Here is a 25,271-nt window from a genome sequence, read left to right as displayed (position 1 = left end):
CGTTACCAATCTGAGGACTCCCTCAGCAAAGCATACCCAGTATCAAACAAATATCACAACTCAAATACCCTCATGCAAACTGCACTGAGACACTCTGTCAAAGAGGTTTTGGGAACTCACACAACACCAGTCTGAAACAGAAGCAATCTTGCCTACAAGGCCTCCCAGCTAATCTTGATCTGACCTATTTGTGACAATTCCCCAATGGAGGCAGCTCTATGATCTCATGGGGCAGCCACTTTGCTGTCCTGGTAGAGAATCCCACCTACACCAGCAGCACTATGCAGGTGTTGCATATTAATGACAGTATCTGTTTATTTAGCAGGTTTGTTGATAACAATCCCAAGAATAAGAGTTAATTTACAAACTTGATGTGTTGCTTCCATCTCTCTGGTGCTTGTCTCATGGGAATGCTTTTTTCTTTTGAGCCAGATGGGTGTCTCTCTCTTAACTCATGCAGTACCCTAAGGGGTCACTGAGGCCATCTTTCAACCCCATGCAAAGTGCTGTGAAACAAATATAAATGGTTTAGGGCTTTGTAATCTGTTCTATGCCAGTCAAGGTGATGAACACATTACACACCTGCATAGGAGTCACATTTTTATGGTGAGCTGTAATTCATATATAAGGGAGTTCAGTGGGCTGGCCAGAAATTTTCCTAGAGTTGTTGTCCTGGATCAGTGCAGAGACTGATACACCTCACTACTGTTTTTTTGTTTGGTTGATTGATGTTTTTTGTGACACAGCAAGTGCCATGTGTGTCACAAGAAAGCTTTTCAAATATCACACGATACAATACAGATCACAATACAATATGGTTCCAAATACAAATTGATCTAAACCTTGCGTTAGATTTCAGTGTTAAATTTAATTTTTAGAGACTGGATTATCTGAGAAGAGCAAGATTTTGTGATAGACTGCAAAAACTCAGAGCAAAAATTAGTGTTTAAATAGCTTCAGTGTAGAAACTAATTTAGTGGTGATAGATAAAGATAGCAGAAGATAGGTGAGCTCCATCTGTCACCCTCTCGCATCTTAGATCCTGACCCAAAAAAAACGTTTGCATTCCTAATGGTCTAATGGCCTTGGATGTAAGGAAATCTCTGTTAAATCAGTGGGATCTCAGCACTCAAATAGAAGCCAGGCATGCCTCTTCTAGCTTTCTTCCTTCTACACTAGCTCATAGCAGTCTTGCATCCAACTTCATCCAGACTTGGATGAATCCTGATCTCCTGGTCAAGAAAATATTTGTATTTTGTACAACAGATGTACTGATCCACTGCAGTTAGGCAAGTTTCAATTGTGTATGATCACAGAATCACAGAATGGCTGAGACTGGAAGGGACCTCTGGAGGTTATCTGGTCTAACTCTTCTGCTCAAGCAGGGTCACATAGGGTATAGTCTATCTACTTGACTGAGAGCCCTTACAAGCAACAGTGTTAACTATTTATGTATATCTTTGTGTGCAAGAGCCTCCAGCACATCATAAGAGGAAATGTATGTTGTTACTGCAATATGTTTAATTGCAGCTCTTTATCTTAGAACAGACAAACAATCAAAGTGTGGCAATTCCAAGTTCCCTGATGAGTCACCACCAGAGAATGACTGCAGGCATCTGTCCCGTGGAATAGACATGTTGGTAATGCCATGTCATATTGAGCTCCACTAGCAAACAATTTCCTGAGTAAGATCTAAGGTGCAGGAGGCAAAGGGATGAGGCCAGATTCTTCTCAGCAGTGCGTGGTGATAGGACGAGGGGAAATGGACACAAACTGAAGCATAGGAAGTTCCGCACAAATGTGCATAAGAAATTCTTCACATTAAGAGTGACAGAGCACTGGCACAGGCTGCCCAGAGAGGTGGTGGAGTCTTCTCTGGAGACATTCAAGACCCACCTGGATGCCAACCAGTGCAACCTGGGCTAGGGAGCTGCTTTGGCAGGGGGTTGGACTCAATGATCTCTAGAGGTCCCTTCCAACCCCTACAATTCTGTGATTATGTGGTTCTGTGAAATGGCACTTTGTGCATGCTCATGGACAACAGATATCCCTTTACACTTATGGAAGATAATGTAGCATTGTCATTATATGTTGTCATTATATAAAACATATCAGGGATGTGTCTATTTCTATTTATTGAGCATGCAGAGACTCCAAACACTGAACACAGAAACAGGCATTACTGTTACAGACACCTTCATCTGGTGAGATAAGAAATGCCGCAAGGAACTTACTTCCTCATATTTCAGGGTTTTTCCTGGGAGATTTATTCTTCCTGTGTCAAACTAATACCAGTCATGTTAGCATGGCTGATTTAAGCTTTAATATCCTTAGTCATAACGAAGTTGTAAATGCCTTTTGTTTGGCAGAAAGTTTTCCTGTTGGTATACAACATCCCATTTCAGATATGAAAGTCTTAAAATTTTTCACGAAGAAAAGAAAGAGTCAAAGTTATACTCTAAACAGCAGAGATAGATTAAGGGATGGACATAAATAGAATTACATGCTTCTTTGCACCAATGGAAATTCTATCCAATCAAAGTGAATACTTGCTTGAGGCTAATTATTGAATGGTAGGGGAACAAGTAGTGACATCACTAGCTCATCAAAATGGGCATTTCCAAGTTGAACTAAAGTCTGCAAATAAGCAACTTAGAAAACGTGATATTCCAAGAAGGCAAGTTACCTCAAGTATCTAACACATATTGCAAGACCTAAGTGGGATGTGTCTTAAGAGGAACAGTGATTCAGTCATTAAGCAAAAGCAGCTAATGCTCCCCTTTATTTAATTACGTCAGTTTGACACTTGCCTTTGTATACTACAAATGTTTGAGCTTATGTACTAGGAGATGAGAGATAATTATTGAGAAGAAAGGCTAGTTAACTTGTTTAAATTTAACAAATAATGTTAGTTTTACAGAGAAAAACAACAACAAAAAATTTGTTATTAATTTCTAAACCAGGAAGATGCACTCACTTATAGCACCGAATTAGGCCAATTTTTATATCTGATTACAGTCAACAGGTTTGACTCCTACCAAGTATATGAGACTAGCAAAAACTCTCAGCTTTTTGTCACGTTCCAGCAAAAGTAGATTAATTTGGTCCTTGCTAGAGCATGAGAGAGAACAGACATCATATCACAGGAATCAAGAAATTTTGTAGGGTCTGTTTATTATTTTTGGTTTCAAGTGGGCTTTATCCTCACTAATAAACCCCAAAGTCTGATAAATATATTATATGATAAATATAAATTCTGTCTAAGATTCCAAGCAGCACATGTACAGCCAGTTGCCACAGTTCAGGTGAGGGGCAGTTTCCACAGTGTGACTGACTCGGTCAATTGAAAAGTAATAGGACCCTGCTGATAAAGGCACAGTGATAATGGTGGACATCATCTGAATAAAAGACAGCAATGTATTTACAGAAAGAAAAAGGAAAATCTTCATTTTGAGCTTTATATGGAGAAATGAGACCCATCAGGGGGCATCAACATTTGTCCATGTCTGCTTGGTGTTAAGTTTCTGTGTCTGCTTTTTGGTCTTCCGGCTGACAAAGGATTTGGGCAATCCTACTCCTCAGAAGACTAGAGAAAAAGACCTAGGAGGAGATAGTGAGAGAGGTGAGTTTGTTCAGCTTGATCAAAAAGAGTCTAAGGGATGACCTAACAGAGGTCAGCTTACCTTAATGGGTAACCACTAGTATTACAAGCTTGGGATGATTTGGTTGGACCCTGTCTTACAGCGTAGACAGGCAGCATGAGTGAATACTTACTAGAGAAGGAAGTGCCCTAAATTACCATACACACAAACAAAAGCAATATCATGCCTCTTAAATCATTTGTCTCGTTGCTTGTGAGTAATATCTGTGTTTGTTTTGGTCAGAAAGAAAGGATAGGGGAAGGAATGGCAATCATAAAAACACCTATCTGGCATCAGTGAGAAGGCAGCATAAAGCTTCAGTCATATCAGCAAGTTGGCTTCCCTAGGAAAATGTATCTAGTGACAGCTTGAAATTATGCCTTTGAAAAGGAAAAGGAACTTTAATACGTATAATGAGAACAAGAACAATTAAACACTGTTCTTGCCTTGTTCACACCTGCAAAGTGAACATAGAAATACACTTCACTGTTTCCCCTTCTTTAAGTGAAATGTCTCCCAATGCATATTAAAGCACAGACTTCTCATGTGTCTGATGCAAGAGCAAAGAGTAAAGAAAGCTGCCAGTGATCAAGAAGCATTACATCGCATACACATGGCCATTCTAATTCACTCTTCTCTACATTGTTTCTTGAACAACAGTGCAAAGGGAGGCAGAATTGCATATGCAGAGCACCATTCAAAACTGCATAGCCTGCCCTGGTTATTTGGTAAATCTACAAGATTTAGGTCTTTGAGTAGTGATAAAAACACATCTGATCCAACCTCCAGCATTGCAGAAGCACAGACATCTCCTTCCCATTCCTGCAGCATGCCTGCTGATCCACAGCAGAGCTCTGTGACAGCTCTTGCTTTCTTTTTATGGTAAAAAAAAAAAAAGAGAGAGAGAGAGATCAGGAAAGTGCAGTTACTGAAGAGTAGTAAATGCTCTATTCTTAATCTCCCCCATGTGTTTGAGAAAGTAAATGAAAGCCAAGTACAGAGAATGGGACACAAAGGACCATATTTTCTAAGTGCAGCTCTTAAGCTGTCACCCACTACAAGTCCCATGCACATTAGACCCATTTGTGTCACATTTGCACTTGCAGATTGAAGACCTCTTGTGTAGCAACTGTACATTTTCCACCAGTATAGCGTTGACACCTCAGGCCAAAGTGGTTCTTTGAAACAGAAGCAGCCCTTCAGAAGTAGGTCCCACTGTTTATCAAACATGTTCCTCCTGATGTATTTGGGATGCTTTTCCATGCATTAAAAAAGCAATTCTTGCATGCGCAGTTCAAGACAGGCTGCAGTGGGGAGGTGGGCAAAAGCAGGATCATCGTCCTAGCACAGAGCTCTGGCTGTTGCTTCACAAGTTGTTGCAAATGAATTACCATCATTTACAACATAGGGTGTTACAGTAAAATGGTTCCAATTTCAGGAACCTTTAGTACACCCAGCTGCAATTTATGGCAGTTCAGCTGCCACTGCATGGATGGCTGAGCCACCTCTGCAGAAAGTGGAGGAATCATTGCAAATGTTTTAAAATAAGCAGGACACCAGAACTGCAACTGTCAATTTGGCCCTATCCCAAAATGCCATGGGGGAACATCTTCCTGCACAAATGCACATTTCCAACACTGGAAGTGACTGAGGAAAAAAATCTGAGATTCATATTGACACAAACTAGGAAAACTAAATAACAACCATGAACAGAGTTGCCAGGTCTGAATATATCCCATATGGCAAAAGGCACAGCCTATCTGCATTACAGGGAAGAGTGTCAATGGATATGGACTCATGTGGAATATGGAATATGGATAACTTTAGTAGAAAACTTAGAATACAGAAAGAATAATCTTGCCCATATTTTGCCCATTAAGCTCTGTGAAGTGCTTTGGGATACGAAAATGAGTGAGAGAATCCCTGGCTAGATTCCACCTTGGCTTCTATCTACTGCAACCAACTTCATAGATAATTCTTGTACACCCATCGCTCCAACAGAGCATTTACTAAATAACTTTAAGTACATAATTATCCCCCTTCCATTTAGGCATTAAACAAACACTCGAGTTTTGCTGGAGCAGAGCCCCTAGCATGTAAGAATAAGCATGAATACAGGAGCAGACAATAAAATAAATACCTAATTCCTAGTGTGTTCAGGTGAAGGACTCTTGCCCATGGTGGGGTCAAGAATGGAGTTTACTCAGACTTCACCACTTTCAGTCACAGTGGTGGGATCCAGTTCACCCAATAGCAGATCCTCCCAGGGCCTTGAACTCCTTTTATAAGGAATTGAGAGAAAAAATATGTCCTTTAAGTGTTTGTCATCTGATGTCTTTAGAGGTCGACCTGGTGGAGAGCACAATACAACCCATAATCTGTTGAATAGAAGAGTACTCAGTTAAGTATATTGGGGCCAGACTGGAATGGACATGATCTTTAGGGAATTAATCCTCTGATCTACCTGCAGAAGGCAGGGGTTGTTCTCCCAGGATTTTTGGGGGGAACAGAGACCTAGTTATGAGGGTCAGTGGGAAACCTTGACCTGGCCCAGTAAAACTGGCTGTCATACCACTTTCTGGGGAAAAACATGAGCAAAATTCTTCTCATTAAAAGTTGATCTGAAAATCAACAGAAGGCAGCAAGTTGTACACTGAATGGGAATTAATCCTGCCTCTGGATGTGTAAAGCAAATGCTCCACAAGCTGGCTGCCAGATGACAGCAACGCCTGGGAGCTACCTCCACTCTCTTGGACTGCCCATCCAGCACTGAAATGAAGAATTCTCACCTCCTTCCCCTGCCCTTGGCCCAAAGTCTGCCTTTCCTAGTTCTGTCTGGCAGGGAAATGATAAGTGACATCACTGTGTGTCACAGTTCTGCTTTTCAGTGTCCAAATCCTGAGGAGTTGCCGGGATTACCCTGTATATACAATTTCCCATTGAGGAGATGAGAAGGACAACCCAGAGGCACTGAGTCACTGATGGTGAAATGTGTCACTCCTAAGGACACTCACACCCCAAACAGCCCCTGAGAGAAGACAGTGAAGCACTCACAGACCCATTAATTAGAAGAAGCAGTACAGTTCATTGCCAATGTCCTGGAAGAGGATGCAAAAATCAGCCAAATAAAGAAGGGCTTGCCCATGGTTTTCCTATAGCACAGAGACTACCTCTGTGATCACCAGGGCTGCGGGATGGAGATGGGTGGGCCAGTTGAGCTTGGGTGGCAACCTGGTTGAAGGAGGTACCCCAGTGAGAAGCTCTTGACAGTTTTAACTAGATCTTATCTTTAGTGCTGGCAGTACTGTGATTTCAGTTCATCAGACTCTTCCTGAGTTCCTGTTTCGCGGTGAGTTAATCTATTCTGACTCTGATATTGTTTGTTTTCTATTAAAGTTGTTTTATTCTCATCTGGTTTAAATTACTTACAGGTTCTATCTCAGGAGTAAACTGAGAGCCCATGACAGAGCAATCTTCCCATTGTAAAAGCTGCAGTGCAAATAGCTAAGGCAGAGAGCACCACTCCTCTCCTTTTTATGACTGGAGAGCTGATGTTTAAAGAGAACAGCTAGCCAGTGTCCTATGTGAAGACTTTAGCAGGAGTAGAGATACAACTCTTTCATCTTGAGCATTATCCTTACAGCATCCTTAAGGAAGGACTGATACCAACTTGCTTTTTATCCACCTTGCAGGTTTTGTGGTGGCTGGTGAAAGATGAATATGCAAGTGGGAGTTGCAATGCCAAATTGGGATGCATTGCAATTCTGATGTTTTTGTGGATGTGGCTATGCTGTGTCCACTAGAAACTCTCTTAATTTGGTTGAAATATCCTTTGTCAAGCCATGGTGGGTTTAGATGAGATCTAGCTTAGCAGCTATGGAGATGCTGTCCAAGAGTTTCCCATAGCTCATGTAGGGACACAGCCAACTGTGTTTTCCACAGGTCAGCACAGAATTTACTCCTCATCCCAAGCAGCTGTGAACAGAGGTGATGAAAGGCTTCTGGAAAGTGAGCACTCCTTTGATGACTTCCAGGTTCCTCCCCAGACAGAAGAGAGGCCCTTATCAAGCATCAGGAGCACAGGTGAACAGCTGCATTGGGAGGAAAGTGCTCAAGTTATGAAGTTTGTTTTCAACTCTTTCCCCAAACTCAGCTCCATATGTTGCTACATTTTTCCAGCCTCTGCAAAATGATTCATGTGGCATGTTGCCTAACATTGCACGAAGTGTGCCCATACAAGGTCTCACCAGTGCGTGGGAAGAGCTCTGCTTAAGGCTGGTTCTACCTCTCCAAGGACAGGCAGGACTAGTGTCATACCCCATAATACTACTGCTGCGCTTGCTCTAGTTAAACATGGAGATACTGCACAGCCTGGGTATTTCTCAGCCTGCAGAGCCTCAGGACAAAGCCTGTCCGAAGTTCCTGTCCTTTGCACAGTGCTGTTTTTGCTGTTGACTCTACTTGAGGGAAGGCACTGTAACTCCAGGAGCAAACTTTGTCCTCTCGGCCTTAAGTATCTTGCAAATGGATCTGGTATCTTCTGCCAAGCACCATGCATGATGTTCCCTCATAGATCTCCTTGTCCAAGATTTAAAGAGCAACAGAATACAAACAAGTATCTCCTATCCAGAAACATAATTGCACACTCCCAATTGATTTTGTGCCAAAAAGATATACCATAAAACTCAAGCAGGCTATTAATGAGAAAGACATTAGCAATAAAACCCATTCAATGCTGCACATAAAGATGAACAATCATTATGAGAGCAGGAGACATAGATGCAAATGTTACGTATTATTTACTTGGGGCGATTTTGCTAGTATGTGGAGCTCTAGTGTAGTAACCCTTTACATAAATACAACAAGATCCTGCTACACAATTATTCCATCTTGTGTGTCATCTGTCCTTTCTCACAGAACACAAGTCATTTTTGTAGGGAATATCTGAGACTCAGTTGCTCAGGACTCAGTTCACTTGTTTTTTGCAGCAACATGAGTGTATATCAAAGGTACATCAACTCCAAGGGATCCAAATAAACTTAATTAATTCGATCCGGATCCAAATAAACTTAATTAATTCGATCCACACTGACACCAAATTCTGGAGGGTGTGGGGAGGGCAGTACAAAGCTGGCTGAACTTGGGTTTAAGTTAAACCGTGCCTCTGCAGTAAAAGTCTGTCTTCGGTGGTGAGGTGGCTTACAAGGAGAGAAGGTGGACAAGGAGAGGGCAGTGGAAAGTGTACACCTTAACTTCTGTGAGGCCTTTTATGTAGTCTCCCATGGCATTCTTATCATCAGACTGATGCAATGAGGGCTGGATAAGAGGACAATAAAGGGGTGGAAAATTGGCTGTGCTGCCGCTGGGCTCAAGGAGGTTTAACCAGCAGTGCAAAGTCCAACTGGCAGCCAGCACTGGTGGTGTCCCTCAGAGACCAGCCCTGGGACCAGAATTGCTTCATGTCTCCTCTAATGACCTGTGTGATGGGACTTGAATCTGCAGGCTTGCAGATACCAAATCAGGGAGTGGGTGAAACATTGGAGAGCAGGCTGCAGGGGGACCTGGAGAGGTTGGAAATCGGACTGGCCAACTTTGAGTCTTGCAGATGAGAAGCTCCTCCTCAGATTGCAGTTTCTCACTTGATCCTCTAAGATCTTGTACATTAACAAACACCTAAAGTTCCTCACCTGAAGTCTTAGCTGCCTCATGTGCCCAAGCCCTTCCCTCCCAAGCACAACATTGCTGATCCTCCATCTTGGGCTTTGGGAGTCTAAATACTTTTGAATGTCTCAAACTGAGCTCCTTGGCCCAAGTTCCTTTGGTTTCAATTGTCAGATTCAAGAAGAAATAGTCAAATAACGCCCATCCATTGAATTAATTTAAAAAAGAAAGGATTTCTCCCAAAATGCAACTTGATTCAAATCAGGGTGAAATTACCTATGATCCAGTGCTCTGATCTGATTTTATAATCATCACATAACAAACAAGCTCAGCAGAGAAGCTTAGAAAGGCAACCACAAAGGTGTTTTAACCTTGCCTAGGCCATGGGAGCTCTTGGACAGACTTCTTGGCACATGCAGACCAGCCCTGCATGGGGCAACTGGAAGGATCAGGCCCCTCCTGAGTAGTGATAAAAAAGAAATGAGACAAAAGCAGGGAAAGGGAAATCAGGAGGCTGTTCTACATGGGTAAGCAACCCTGAGCCTGACTATTTTCTTCCTCACTTTTGGGTACAAATTTGCATGAATATGAGAGCTCTAGCCTATATTTCAGCAGTAATGTCTAGCATTTGGGTGCTTATGGTACTCACTCAGCCTTTGCCTTGGCCAAAGGTTTGCCCACTGAACCTGGATGGCCCCGTGCCCTCCACTTGCTCACACATGGTGTTTTGTATCCTGCCAAAACACTTTTTGTGAAAACAACAGATAGGGGAAATGTCTGGTCTGGAATTCCCCTGTAGAGTTACATACCCATTTTGGGTGTTTTAGGGTTTGAGTCACATAACAACAAGGCTATTTGGTACACAGTGATGCAGCATTTGAGTCTTGGTCTTGAACCTGAAGATTTCTGGCTTTGTTCATGCACCTGTAAATGGGAACTATATGATTCATTTCACTGCACAAGGCCCTTGAAAGAACATTGGGATAGAGGCTGGGGAAAGTATCTCACACCATTCCCAAGCATGAGAGAGCAGTTCCTGCTAAGAATATGGTGGAGTTTCGGGTATTAAGTCAGAACTGGGAGGAAGGAAGGCAAAGTCTCCCTCTTTCCCTCCCCTCCCCCCAAAACACAACACTCATTTTTTCTGCAGTGCTGAGTTCCCAAATAAACTACTTGTCAAAAGCAACAAGCTGAAGGATTTACAGTGATGCCATTCATAACACAACAGTTAAGCATCTGTTGGCATTTTTAGTATAATCTTTATTCTAGGCTGAGGGAAAAAAAAAATCTCTAAGCAAATTTAGGAGAAGAGCCCTGATCCCAGAGCCCAGAAGCAGCAAATCCCTCTTTCTACTAACTCAGATTTGTCCTCACCACACATTGTTTTCACAAACAACTACAATTTTGAGTCCTGCAAGACAGTAAAACACAAAGGAAGATCTCACTACAGGTCAGCTTTTCCTCCTCACTTTTGGCAATTTAGGCCATATGCTAATGGACATGTTGAGGCAACAGCCTCCAGCCTAATCCAAGGTTTTTCAAACTTTCTGGACTACCTGGCATTCAGGCTGCTTCATTTACTCCAACCTATAGCTTGTAATCCCATGGATCTTTCTTATCTCAGCTTTTCTGAGTCTTTCAATTGGAAATGGTACAAAGTTCTTATGGTTAGTCAGATCACTTAAAGATGGATCCAGGCGTAGTCTAATAACTAGGTGCTGAGAAAAAACTCTACGGAAATCCATAACTCTCAAATGCCCCTGTATTTCTGCCATGCTCTCCTACCCATTGTATATTTTCAGGAAGAAGCTCTGGGCAGGTAGTAGTTGCAGAATGACTCAACACACTGCACACTTACACTGTGTCATTAATGGTGTTGGAGTTCAGTGACCTTAAAGGTCCCTTCTAATCTAAGCTATTCTCTGACTGTGATTCTAAGCAAAGAGCTAGGAGAAGTCTCCATCAAACGCTCTCACCAGACACACCATGTAATCCAGACCACCAGCTATCAAGATCTGCTTAGATAATTATTAAGTCTTGTAGTTGTCATCACTCCTCCCAGCAAGCAGAACCTGTGTAGCTCCCAGCTCCAAGGCAAAGTGACACAGCAGTTCCAGACACTGTCAGTCCAGGACAGAACCTAGCTTGTCTACAGTTTGCACTTTATAGAGAAGAAATTCAGGTAGCAAAAAACTAAGTGCAATTTGCCCCCTAAAAATATGGAGCAAGGTTATTTTCTAAATGCATTTCTCCAAGGTCCTTATCTTCACTGCCGAACTGCAAAGGAAGCTGCAAAACCACTAACGTGGAACAGCTCTATCCCTTTACCACCACCAGAGCAACATACCCATAAAAAGAGTATTGTCATTTAGTAAGCAATTTTTCCTTAACCAATTAAAAATACCTTTTGGCAAGATATATCATCAAAACCAGATATTTTTAACTGCTTCCTGGAGACACATACTCAAGCTATAATGTGATCTGAAGTTTTACAGAAATTCAAACAACAAAAGCATCCACTCTCCAAAATCAAGCAGCAAAAGACAACTGGGTTGGCCATTGCCTCAGGCCAGAGTTTCCCCTTTGGCAGCAGAGCTGCTCAGAGAACACATACAATGGGAAGCACACACTGAAAAGTTCAAGACAAAGTTCAGCCATTTTGGAGTCGTTAATGTTAAAATAAATAGTACTTTAATTTAGGAAAAATTCCAGGACACTTTCTCACACGCACTCATCAATCAGAAAAGCTACAAGGAGCTTATTCAAACTTTCCATTCTGGTTATAATTATAACAGCACCTTGGAACCCCAGCAAGGAGAGCCAGGCTGCAGTGGTCACACTGCACACGTATGATAAAGAAGACAGCCTGTACTCTGCATGTTGACAATGAATCAGATAACAGAAATAAATAGAACAGCTTCAGAGGGGCAAGCAGCAATGAAAGCATCAGGCAAAATTATAACACCTTGAGTAAGCTGCAAACACGTGGAGATTGCCCTCTAACTGACATTTTTTCAAAATGCAAACTATACCGTTTGTCTTCAAGTGGACAGAGCAGTATCACCAAAACCTTCAGTACATTTAGCACAAACCTGACAGCTAACGATTAGCCCAACCATTAACTGAACAGATCAGGAAAATAACAACAGACAGAGCATCACGATCCTCAGCACTACTGAGCTGATTAATGTCTTTCTATAAATTATGGCTGGGCCACCTGTACCAGTCTGCTTCCCTGCTGTTCAAAGTTTCTTTGTTGTGTTTCAGTTTCAATAGAAAAATCTTTTGATGTTGATTTTAGGATTTTAAAAAATAAATCTTCCTTCTTCAGTAAGGTGCAGGAGGCCTTTGAGCTTACACATAACGAGGAAATGAAGCAAGTCTGGAGAACAGAGGCCACTTTTATGCCACTTGCTGTACTGAGATGAGGTTTGTGTTCACCTTCAGAGGTCAACAAAAGCTCTGTGATGGGTCTCACTGGGTAAAGCAGTGGTGTCTTGAGGTGTTTTAAATAATCTGTGTGTCTGAGTCCTGGATTCACTCTGTCAGTACAGATACAAAGCCTTGCATGCAAGTTCTCCAGCTCATGAACAGTAGTTATGAATACCTGGCAGCAGAATGCACTTGCACTTTCAACAAAAGCAGGTAAAATAAGAAAGAAGGGAGAGAAGGTGAGGGAGGAATCCATGTTTCTCTATTTCATTATGTAAAACTGCTGAAAACAGAGAAAGAGAACAAACGTGAAAGGTTTGAGGAATCAAAGAATTATTGAATTTGGAAAAGAACACTAAGACCACCTAGTACAACCATTAACCCATCATGACTGTGCCATCGTAGACTCATAGAATCATTACAGTTGGAAAAGACTGCTAAGATCATCCAGCCTATTTCAGAAGGAGAGATTTCTCAGGAAAGATGAAGGATCCTTAGTCCAGCAGAAGTGAGAAGCAGCTGTGCAGTCCTAAGGACTGGGGGACACCTCAGCCAAACACCCATCCTATCACAAGTCAGCAAGACAGCACCCAGTGCACTGACAGCCATGTCCTGGGTGGTCCCAACAGGTATCAGTTGAGCATCAGAAATAGATCCTAGAGCACCTCAGCAGCAGGGAGATCAGAATCTCCCTTACTGTTCCTAATGCTCTCTCTGTTGTATCTTGCAAATATATCCAGAGACACCAGAAAAAGAGGTCATAGGCTCTCACCACTCCAAGTCACCAGATTTATGTAGCATGCTTCAGTACTGCTCATCAAGGCGGTAGATACAGTACTACAAGCCTGATTCATCACAAGAAACCCATACACAGGAGGAGCAAGAGGTGTTAGGAGTCTTTGGATTAGCACCCCTGCCTTTATTTCCAGAGGTGCTAGGAGTTTACTATCATCACAAATTTCAAAGGGAACTGGCAGCTCCAGGTGCTTTATAAGAAACACTGTATAGATTTTTAATGTTTTTCCTGATTCAGACCATGTGAGCACCTTCATCACTACATGGATGCAGAAGAGTCTGTTGCCCATTTAAAGTTCTGGATGGTAAATAGAAATGTATATTAAAAGATATAAATCAAGTATTTGATAGCAAATAAATTCTTCAGTATGAAAGAAAAAAAATAGAAAAAGAACAAACATCTTAGAGAAGGTGGTCACTAGGAAAGGGCATTCTTCTCTCTTTTTTCTTTTCTCTTTTCTCTTTTTTAAGGACATTAAAAATGCAACAAAATAAGCACACAGCCCTCCAGCAGCTCCCAGCCTGCCCACCCCTTGAGCTTCAGCTGGAAAACTGTACTTGGAAAACATCTACAAAAAATTTGGCAACTGTATATCAGCTTTTCCACCCAAAGACCTAACAAGCTTCTATTATCCAAACAGATCAAATGGCTCAGAAAATCCACATCTGTATGAAGCTGCCGAGTGGGAAATGAGATCAAAATGTGAAACGAATAACTTCCTATAGCTCCTTCATAAGTGACATTAAAAGCAGATGGAAGGAGAAGGAAGTGTGGTTTCTCCACTCCACCCCATTCCCTCAGCTCCCAAATCCTGAGCAGCAGGATGCTGGGAATAGACCCAGCCAGAGTGCCCCTTCCCAAGCCACCACACCAGGGAGGAACCAAGAGCTTTGGTTTTGAGGAACCAGCTCTTGTGGTTCTCAGCTCTTTTCACTGATTTAGAAACCCCTTTTTTATATACAATATTGGTTCTTATTGGAAAGAGTGTTAACATTAAAAAGAGCACACAAGTTTCTCTGCTCATACACTTTCCCCTAGGGACAATATGTATAAGATCACACACTTCTGCTCTGGCAACAACTGCAATTATTATTTTCCTCCTTCGTTTCACAGCAAGACACCAGAATGGAGAAAATCACCTGGATAAAAGGCATTTGGAGGAAAGTTCACCATACATCACTTAAAGAAAGTTGCTAGAATTAGCTCACTCAAACCTCTGATGGAGGTGGAAAATGTAGTATTTGGAGGCAAACCCAAATGGATGATAAACTCTCCACAAGGATGAATTTGGGTTTAGCTGCAGCCTTCCTGGTTTCAGTTGCTGTACTACAGCACAGAGTGCTCTCTGTGACCTCCCCATCAAGGCATTTCTCCTCCGACAGCACAAAAGCTCCCACTGCACCTTTCCTCTGCTCTCAGAGGGCAGGCCCTGGCTCAGGCTGGACACCAAAATCTATTGAGAGACCATTCTGGGCTACAAAAGTGAATTAAACACACACAGCCCCAGGGTAATGAAAAATAATGTGAAGTGGAAGGAGTTCTGTGTGAAGAGCTAACTATTCAGATGGAAAAGCCTCATTAAAGGAGTATAAAACTTACAACTAATCAGATCCACAGAATTATTCAGATCTTGACAAAAGCCAGGACATCCTGAGATAAGCTTTCCATACAGTTCTCGGATATGTAGCAGTGATAAAGCACTTGGAATACACTTTGAATCACCACTTTACTCCCAGAGCCAGATAATAGACCATACCACTGCACAAATATTTGTCTTTACTCAGTTATCAGAACCAAAGTCATTAATGCTCAGTGTATTCCTTGTCCCCCTCTCCTGGTGTCTGGGCTTACAGGCAATACTAACAGCACAGGGCAGTCCTGCAGTATGGCACCAATGCCACCCTTGTACCTCACCCCAGTGCCAGGTGGTGCCTTGGCAAAGAGGGAACATCCTGTAGGTGCAGATCATATTAAAATTCAGGCAGGCACAGGCAAATCACATTTCACTCTGGTACTTTATGCAGAGAATGCAAATCTCCCATGACATATATGCTATTTTTACATGATTTCTGGGTGTGTACATTCAGTGTGCGGCTCGTGCTGTTGGAGAATTAGCCCCTAGCAAAAAATAGCCAATGAGATATTTAGTATTTTGCTCCACTGGGACCAGGATTTCAGGCAAATTGTTTATGAAAGGTGGTAGATTGGAAGACAGTAAAAAAAAAAGAAATAAGTGCCACCTGGATGGCCTAGAACCTCCCACTTCTCTAGTAGTCAGAGCAGGTTGCAGCTCATGTGTTAAAACAGTATCTGAAATTCCTAAGCACTGTGGGTAGAAACTGTATGGTTCCTCATCCTTAAGCCCTTCCTCTTTTGTCTCATGCCCTGTTAAGGTGCTAGAGGTTTCATGTGATGAGTAATCCAAGGGCTATACTTTGCTGTTACAATCAATGATGGACCACACTTGCTGAAAATAGAGCTTGTCCTCAGCTGGAAACTGAGCTCAAGTTTCTGACAGGACTCGGGTCAGCTGCAGCTTGGAGGGGCAGTGCCCTACACACCCATCTGCATGTATTTACCGTTCAGATCCCCTTCCTTCAAATTTCCCAGGAAAGAATCTAATTCTGGTGAGGAAGTCAGGACCACCCAGGAGGACAGCCATCCTCAAATCTCTCAACACATATATGCTTAGAAAACATTTCTAAGCTAAACAAATGTCCACAGGAAATTCTCTCGGACATACTGTCATTTCTTCATCATCTTCTGGTTGGATTTTTGGGTGGTATTATGTCGACCCAGTGGTTGGATTCAATGATCCTTGTGGGTCCCTTCCAACTCAGGACGTTCTGATGATTCCCCACTGAAGTTCTCTCTATTCACCATCACATAACAATTCACTTTGATCTCACTTTCTATGTTACAACTCTCCAAGGCTTAGCTGATATTCATGAGCACCTTCTTGGCCTATAGGATCCAGTGCTGTATTCACAGTGCTTTCCCTATCCATGCTGTGCCAGATGTGGAACACCAATGATCTCAGCCCAACCTATGCCACGTGTCTATCCACCAACTTCTGGGACAGCACCCTTGTGCCTCCAGGAAGCCTCTCAGCTTTGATTTCAGCTGTGGCTTCTGGACCTTTTCTGCTTGTAATATCAGCTGAAACTAGATGAATGTGGACTGACTCCATTAGGCATCTGTTTTTCAATGCAATCACGCTGTTCTGAAATCACTTGTCTCTACTGATTATGCATTTGTGTTGTGCAGAGGGAATCACTGCACCAGAGAAGCAGACAAGGCAGTCCAGCACTCCATCCTTATTTTTTTTTTCATTTTACAACACATACAAGCATTCCCATCATCATCCCAATGAGGGATGTGAGGAGACAGCAGCTCCACAGCAGCAGCTCCAGTGAGACTTGGTGTCCCAAGCTGCAAAAGAAACCACTAGCCAGAAACTCCACCAGATCCTCAAAAAGGCCTCCTGAGGCAGCAGGTGCAAGAACTATCCAATTGCAATGCCTTCTGTAATGCAATATGCACCCATTTTATACCTGCCCACAGAGACACCCACTTGGAGGCATCACTGCTTCCTTTTTGGATCCTTAGGGCATCCTCACCTTCAGGGCTACTGGTGGAGCAGACATCAGACAGAAGTACCAACTGTACAGATAGGCAGGCACTGCACCCAGCCTAACCTTACAGACAAACATCTGCATCTGGCTCTTCCCATGAATAAAAGGTCATCTTTGTCTTTGAAGAGATTTTTTTTTCATCTGTAACAAAGCAGGGGATGTCTTCTAGGCCCCAAATGAAGAAAAGGAAACTGCTCTTCAGACAAGCAGGAGATGCTGGGGTGTGGTACCTCTGGGAAGTGGTGGGTTAACATTGTAGGCCTCTGCTATGTGTGATTTTATTCGGTATTTGTTCTTAGTCGCAGTGTGTGAATCTTTAATTACACATATACAACATTAAAGGCAAATTAGTATAGTCAAAATTCATTTTTTTTCCAGAGCCAGTCAAAAATAAGCAAGGAGGTAGTAATTTGTTTTTACCACGCAGCAGGTGGTATTATATCCCTCATTAAATTATGCAGATATGATTAATATTAATCTACATTTTACCACTATCCATCAAATTCAGTATCCATCACAACATCCTTAGCACAGCACTTGTTTTGAAATGTATTTCATCAAAGTGTTGAGACACAAGTTAAAGTGGTCTCTCTGGACACGGAGAGACCCTTGTGTCCCAAGACAATATAGCATTTGGGAAATCGTTAGCACAACCTACACTAATTTTTCATCCTGATTTCCAAAAGCTGTTACGAATAAATTCAAGGGGCTGAAAGAGAGGGATCCTTTATCTTTTTTTCATTTTTTTAATACTGAAAAGACTAGATGGATCCATACAGTTCATAGCCAGAGAAATCATAGAATCACAGAATGATAAAAGAGTTTGGGTTGGATAAAGATCATTCAGTTCCAAATCCCCTGCCATGGGCTGGCTGTGGCCCACCAGCTCAGGCTGCCCAGGGCCCCATCCAATCTGGGGGGTTGTCCCACCCTCTGGGGGTGGGACACCCACAGCTTCTCTGGGCAACCTGTTCCAGCACCTCACTGACCTCTGAGTAAAGAATTTCCTCCTAACATTTAACTTAAATTTTCCCTCTCTTAGTTTAAAGCCATTCCTCTTTGTCCTATCACTAACTGGACCACGTAAAAATTATCTCTTCTAGTACTGAAAGGCCAAAATGAGGTCTCCCTTAAGTATTCCCAAGCTGAACAAGCACAATTCCCTCAACCTTTCCTCATAGGAGAGGTGCTCCAGCCCCCTGCTAATCTTCATGGCCCCTCTCCAACAGTTCTGCATCTTTCTCATGCTGGGGACCCCAGGCCTGAACACAGCACTGCAGATGGAACCTAATGAGGGCAGAGTAGAAGGGGACAATCACCTCCCTTGCCCTGCTGGTCACCCCTCTTTTGAGGCAGCCCAGGATACAGGTGGCCTTCTTGGCTGCAAACACATGTTCACATCCTTACAAAGGTGTATGCCTTTATAAATCACCCTCCTGGTGCATACCCTCCCACTGCCTTTCCCAGGCTTCCCCCTGGGTAAGCCCCCCATGCATCACAGCTCCCAGATCCCATCCTACCTGCTCAGCTCTGGATACAACACTGTTGTTGGCAGCAGGACGTTACATTTAATTTGCATCTTGTAATATAAATGCTCCCAGAGGTTGAAGCAACAGATTTTACATACAGTATCATTTTTTCCCCAGACACACTCTGGGTGCAGGAAAATCAGTATTTTACAGGCAGCACTTGAGCTGAGCTTAACCGCCACTGTGAAAAAATGTCACCATAAATTTGACACTGAACCACGGTGACATTTAAGTTGGCTACTGTGACAAAATATTTTGCACTGAGAGAGCTGCTTTTCTGGGTTTTATCAAGATCAAAAAAGCACTTCCCTTTAGTTGTAGTAAATACACACAGCCCAGCCTGTAATTTAGCATGTTCTCCAGCAGCTCACTTTTCAACTCTCCAGAACCTCCTGGAGATATTACTAGCATGGCCTTTCAGCAAAACAAACTCCTGGAGCTTCCCCAGCACACGAGGAAAATCTGTGTGCTAGGACCCAAGGGCAGGTCATGTACTAAAAGGGCGTTAAGAACTGCTGGTTGAGCTGTGGTGGCATAAAAGCTCCAATTTATTTGTGTGAGCACTGCAGTACTGCTTCTGTATTTCTGACAGCGATACAAGTGCACTTCCCTGCAAAAGCAGGAAAATCCCTGCTGCCACTGCTAGGATACAGGCCGCTCATACATATTTACCATGACGTGCAGTGTGCTGGGCTGGGCGCTCCTGCTGAGGCCGGCAGCAGAGACAAACGATGGCCATGGAGCAAAGCCAGCAGGTTTGTGCTCAGGAGATCTGGCTGTGCCACAGGTTCCTTGCACAGTGCTGACAAAAGTCACAACATTCATGACTGTGAACTCTTACCCAGCCCCAAAGGCACTGGAGAGCTTCATCTCCAGCTCCCCCAGTCCCCAGCTTTCACTATAACCACAGGGGCTGATGGTGTGGATGTATTTTAATGCTTCCCAAGTTAATCTTTTATGCATCTTGAGACCCTGGTCAAGATACAGAAGTACTGTTATTTTTGAATACATACAGCCAAAGACCAATAAGCTAATTACATTCCTCTTCATAAAAGAGAAGATATCCATCTTCTTATATTAAATCTGTCCAGAGTAAACAAACTTCTCCTGCTGTTAAAACACATTGCCATAAGTGTTTAGTGTAACATCTGACCCGTTTCTCTTGCATCTTCCTAGATTAGGGTCAGTCCATTTGCACTTCAATAGTTCCAGGGCTATACTGCAGTTTCTGGGGCTGAAGCACAGCTCAGCTGTAAAAACTTGCTGGAGGCTGTGAAGCAGCATAAAGAGGCTGGGACAGGGAGCATTTTTAAAGCCAGTTTTGGAAGGAGAAAATCACTGTGCTTGATTCCTTTTTTGTTTTTTCCTTTCCTCAGCCTTTTTTGGTTGTGAGACTGAAAATTTTCCAGAGGTCTCTAAGGTCAGCCCTCCCAAATGGCTTAAAGACAGAGCTGCAGTGAGCGTTTGTGGGCACAGAGGTAAAGCAAGCTGAAATGACTGGACTGATAATGCATGTGGGCTGTACGGATGATATACGTATGAAAAGGGAAGACGAATATACGTATGAAGAAGATGAACGATACGTATGAAAAGAGGAAGAAGGAACAGATGCTCCAGGACTGTCAGCTCTGTGCACCAGCTCCACCATAAGGGACAAGGGAACCGACAGCAGCCAAGGACTGTGTGCTCCGGTGTCACCGTGCAGATTCTGGCACCACAGACTCAGCAGAGTCCATTGGACATTACCAGCATATAGAAATATCATGGTCTAATGCTCTAATGCTTCTCTGCTGCACGAGGAAGTGTATAATTTCTCCTGGATATTCCCCCCCCCCCCCCCTTTGCCAGAAATCCTCTCCTATCATGATCAGCTTTGTTACCACATATCATTCAATAGGCACACACTGTTTAAGTCCTCAAAGACAGCACCATATCCATTTGGCAAGGAACAAAAGAGCCAACTCAGACTGCCTATTCACTTTTCAGATCCCCAGAGAGGTGGCACATAGTGCCACCAACCTGCCTTCATTCCAGGATTGATAAATATCTCCATTAGTTCTACTTGTACCCTTGGTCTGAATGTGTTATGTTCTAGCCTAGGGGACAGATAAAGGCACATCCTGAAAATTCATACTTAGGTACGGACAAACATCCAAGCAGTCTCATTGAATTGACTAAATGTGCAAATAGCTTTCTACACAAGCAAGCTTAGTTTGATGGTTAAAATCTGCTCCAAAATTCCACAGGAACCACCAAAAAAACTAGAAAACAAAATCCTCTGCTTTGAAGCAGAGGCTCTGATCTAGCTCTTTGGTTAATTAAGAATGGGTAACGCTGGCTGTGCCACCTGCAGGGCAGCCTTTGGTCACTAATTCCCTCCAGTTGTCCACAAAGAGTTGCAACAGTTGTCACCCTCTGCGCCAGGCTCAGTGGGAGGGAGGGGATGAATGCCCTGGGAAGCAGAACTGCCACCTCAGCCCTCTTATCTGCTGGATGGGGCCGGGGCAAGCTGCAGGGTGTAGAGATGAAGCATGCATTGCCAGCAGCCATGTGGTACCCACCTCCCAGCAGGAAATAGTTTGGTTTCCAACACTTCTAAACTATGAGTAGACAAGGGGGAGAAAAAAAAAAAAGAAAAGGAGGGGAAAAAGTCGTAAAAAATTCCAAGGAATTGAGTTAGTGTCATAAAATGACTGCTCAAAGAAAGTGTCTCTCTGAGGAGAAAAATGTAAGGTTTTCAGGCAGATGCTGCCCCAGCCCAGCACTGGAGTCCTGCAGCAAGTCCTGAGGAAGGCTTTCACCTCTCTGCTCTGAGACAAATCCCACATTCTTGAAGTACAGAGTCCACAAGTGTTGGTGCAGGAGTTGCTTTTGTTCCCCCTCCAGAGCAGCCTGGCCTTCCCAGTCCTGCAGTGAGGTCATAACTCAGGGCTGATCGCATCACAGCGCGTTGCCATGGCGATGCCTGAGCTGTCACAAAAGGATGCGTGTGATGATTTCACAGCAGATGGGCTGTGAGGGAGGAAGCCCTCATTTAAATTTTAAAAATTGCTTTAGTAATTAGCAAGAGCAATAGAAAAAAAAATATGTTAAAAAAAAAAGGGAAAAAGAAAAATCCCTGAAACTGGCACTCTCAGCAAAGGGTAATGAATTCTGCAGCAGAAAGAGGGAAGCCAGGGCTGCACTCTCACTGCCCAGTTGTGGGGTGCCCCCCATCCCAGCACATCTCACAGTCTGCTTGCCCAGCCAACTCTACATTAGGGAAGGCAGTGGGCAGGTGAGGATGCTGCGGGGATCCCTCATGGAGGCTGCAGCTCCTCACAGGGAGAGAAGGGACAACGCTGAGTTCTGCTCACTGTGACAGGCATGGAGCTGTGTCAGAGGAGGGGCAGCTGGGGGTAGGGACAGGGTCTGCAGTAGAGGGCCGTGGGCATGGAACAGGAGGCCCAGGGCAGTGGGCACAGTCACTGTGAAGCTAGGAGTTGGATTCAGTGATCACTTTGGGTTCCTTCCATCTCAGGATATCCTGAGCAGCTCAGCAGCCCCCAGCAGGATAAAATCCTGTGGCCTGTGGCATCATCTCAAGGACTTTGGACTGAGTCCTATATTGAGGAGAGCAGACTCCAGGGAAGCACATTCCTTGTTCATCCAGTGACTAACTGTTGATCTCCCAGAGAATGAGACAGATGGTTCCCGTGTGAAGTGATCAGCTCTCCTGGAGTCTGCGAAACAGAAAAAGACAGAGTCTGCGTGCCTCTTGCCAGGACCTGTCTGAAGCTGAGGTGATGAGGTGATGAGTGCAGGTGCACTGGGAGCTGGTGCCTGGGGGATTTTCTCCACTCCAGCTCATAAGCCCCACGAACTGAAGGGACAGCTTCCCCCAGCTTAAGGGCATCACAGAGCATAATGTCAGCACTTCTGATTGGATTCAGACCTCAGCAGCACTTTGTTCCTGGGCATATTCTGTTTAGCATCTTGTTCTGCAGAAAGTGCATCCGATTGGTGCTCTCTACCTCGACTTGAATTTGAAAGAAAAGGAAGAGGATTGACAGAGTGCTTTAGCAGAGGGGAAAGAATGGCTTTGGTAGTTGTTTTGCTGGGGAAAAATTATTTTATATAGGTTGGGGAGTGAGTCGCAAATATAGGAGGCAAAAGAGCTGTGTTCTTCCACACCGGCTTGCACACTGTGAGTTGACCAGCAGCCAATGCTGCTTCCTGCCATGGCACTGTGATCAAGGTTTCCACAAGAGAGGGGAAAAAATAGCAGCCTTTGTCTGCAGACCTCTTTTAAAACTGCTCTCACCTTAATTTATACCGAGAGCCATACTGAAAGCTGGTTTTCAATGCGTAATGGCAAACAGCAGCAGAGAGCTGCGGCACTGCCGTACCAGTGTGGGGGATGAAGCAGGGTGGGATGCACTTAGCAGCAAGGTGCACACTGAGCAGTTGCAGCCTGGTTGTTCCTGCAAGGCAGCAGATCATCCTCCAGCCCAAGGCCTCCCCTGGAGGAGCAAACACATCCCAAAGCTCCCAGCCACCCCCCTGCTGCTGTATCCCATGCACAAACCAACCCCCTGATGCCATGGCTCCAGGCAGCACACACACAAGCATCACGCAGCCACACTCAGCAGAAAATGACTCTCTGGCTCTTTTATTTATATGCCTCTGTTTTGGCTTCTGAAGGATGCACGTCTCCTTCGAGGATACACACGGAGTCTCTCCGGAGCAAAGCTCTGAGCTGTAGCTCAGGGAAAGGGAATGAGATCTGCTGTGCTGACTCAGCCTTGACTGCACAGGATTAAACAGTCAGAAAGGAACCATTAACTCTATAAGACTGAAACATATGTGAAAGATATATGTCAGACACTCATCTCCTCGCCGTAAATAATATACAGATACGTTTCAGCACATAGTTCATTACCTCTGATCAAGGCACTACTTCACAGAAGAGTTTACAACTTTATTTGAGGTCTTTACAGTGTGGATATTGCCTTAAATCTAGAGAAAGTGGACAGAGGAAATGGAGAGAGCATGAGATTTAAAGCAAACCAGAGTTCTGCCCTTGCTTTTCTGAGAAATTATGTGCACACTCACTGTGCCCTGTGATTGGTGTGGCTTCCATAGTGCTATTAACTGAAAAGAAAGGCCCTCAGGAAAAAAGAAAAAAGAAAAAACAAACAAAAAAAAGCATTGCAAACTTCCTTTTTGCATCTTCTGTATAAGCAATTTCCATTTCCTTATGACACCCAGCACTGTTTTAATACGAGGTTTCCACAGATCAGTTACACATAGAATATGTTATGCAGAGTGTGTAAGTGATGAGGGGATGCAGCAGCAGGTGTTGGGCTCTGCTTCTGATCACCAGTGACAGAACACTCAGGAATGGCACAAAGCTGCACCAGGGGAGGGTCAGGCTGGACATCAAGAACAGTTTCTTTACCATGAGGGTGATCAGACACTGAAACAGGATTCTGAGAAGTAGCTGGTGCTTTGTGGCTGCCAGTATCAAGAGGCATTTGGACAATGCCATCGTTAATTAGGAGGTCAGGTGACTGGACTCAGTGATATTTGAAGGTTTTATCCAAATGAATTATTCTATTATTCTATTCCATTCTATGTCTGACAGATGGACAGAAGTCAGAGATAGCTGGCCAACTATCAGTTTCCTAAAGCACAGCATCAGGGCTGAGGTGCCACGTGGGTTGTTGGTCCCCCTGCTCAACACTGAAACAGAGGAGGAATTTGAGGAGGAGGATGCAGGAAAATGCAAAGCCACAGAAAATCACAGAATCATAGAACTGTTTGAGTTGGAAGGGACCCTTTGAGGCCAACGAGTCCGACTCCCCTGCAATGACCAAGGACACTTTAACCTAGTGCAGGTTGCTCACAGTCTGTTCCAGCCTGACTTTAAATGTCTCCAGGGACGCAGCATTCACCACCTCTCTGGGGTACCAGTGCCTCACCACCCTTATCATAAAGGAAAAAACAAAACAAAACAAAACAAAAAAAGAAAAACCTTTTTCCTTGTATCTGATCTGAATCTCCCGTTTCAGTTTGAGATCATTTCCCCTTGCCCCACCACCACACACCCTGCTAAAGAGTCTGTCCTTTTCTTTCTTACAGCCCCTCTTTAGATACTGACAGGAGCAGTGAGTGTCCTTAGCTTTATCTCCATCATCTCCGCAGTTTCTCTAAGCATTACCATTGAGCACAGAATGGTCTGTAAGTATCCCTTTTTCATTGAGGATGGAAATCGGAACTGTCACAGCACCAACGGCAGCACCGCCTCGTGGGCCAAAGGACCCTTTTGCACTTTGCAATGCAGGAAGAAAAAAAAAAAAGGAGAAAACAAAAGTTAAAGAGGCCTTAAAGTAAGTGTGAATTAGGACGAGGAGACGATTTTTCCCCATCGGTCTGCCCCGTAAAGAACACTTCACATGAACAAGCGTAACGGTCATTAAAACACTTAGATTTTTTTCTTGTCCTAGTCTTAGGAAATTATTCGAGATCATAGAAAAAACACCGTCCATCTTTCAGGGGAGTAGGGGTTGCTAAGATAGGCTTTTTTTCTTTCCCT

The sequence above is a fragment of the Cyrtonyx montezumae genome, unplaced genomic scaffold, assembly GCF_038088225.1.
Source record: "Cyrtonyx montezumae isolate F1298 unplaced genomic scaffold, pur_monq_1.0 scaffold_8, whole genome shotgun sequence".
Classification (NCBI taxonomy): domain Eukaryota; kingdom Metazoa; phylum Chordata; class Aves; order Galliformes; family Odontophoridae; genus Cyrtonyx; species Cyrtonyx montezumae.
This window is presented reverse-complemented; position numbering follows the sequence as displayed.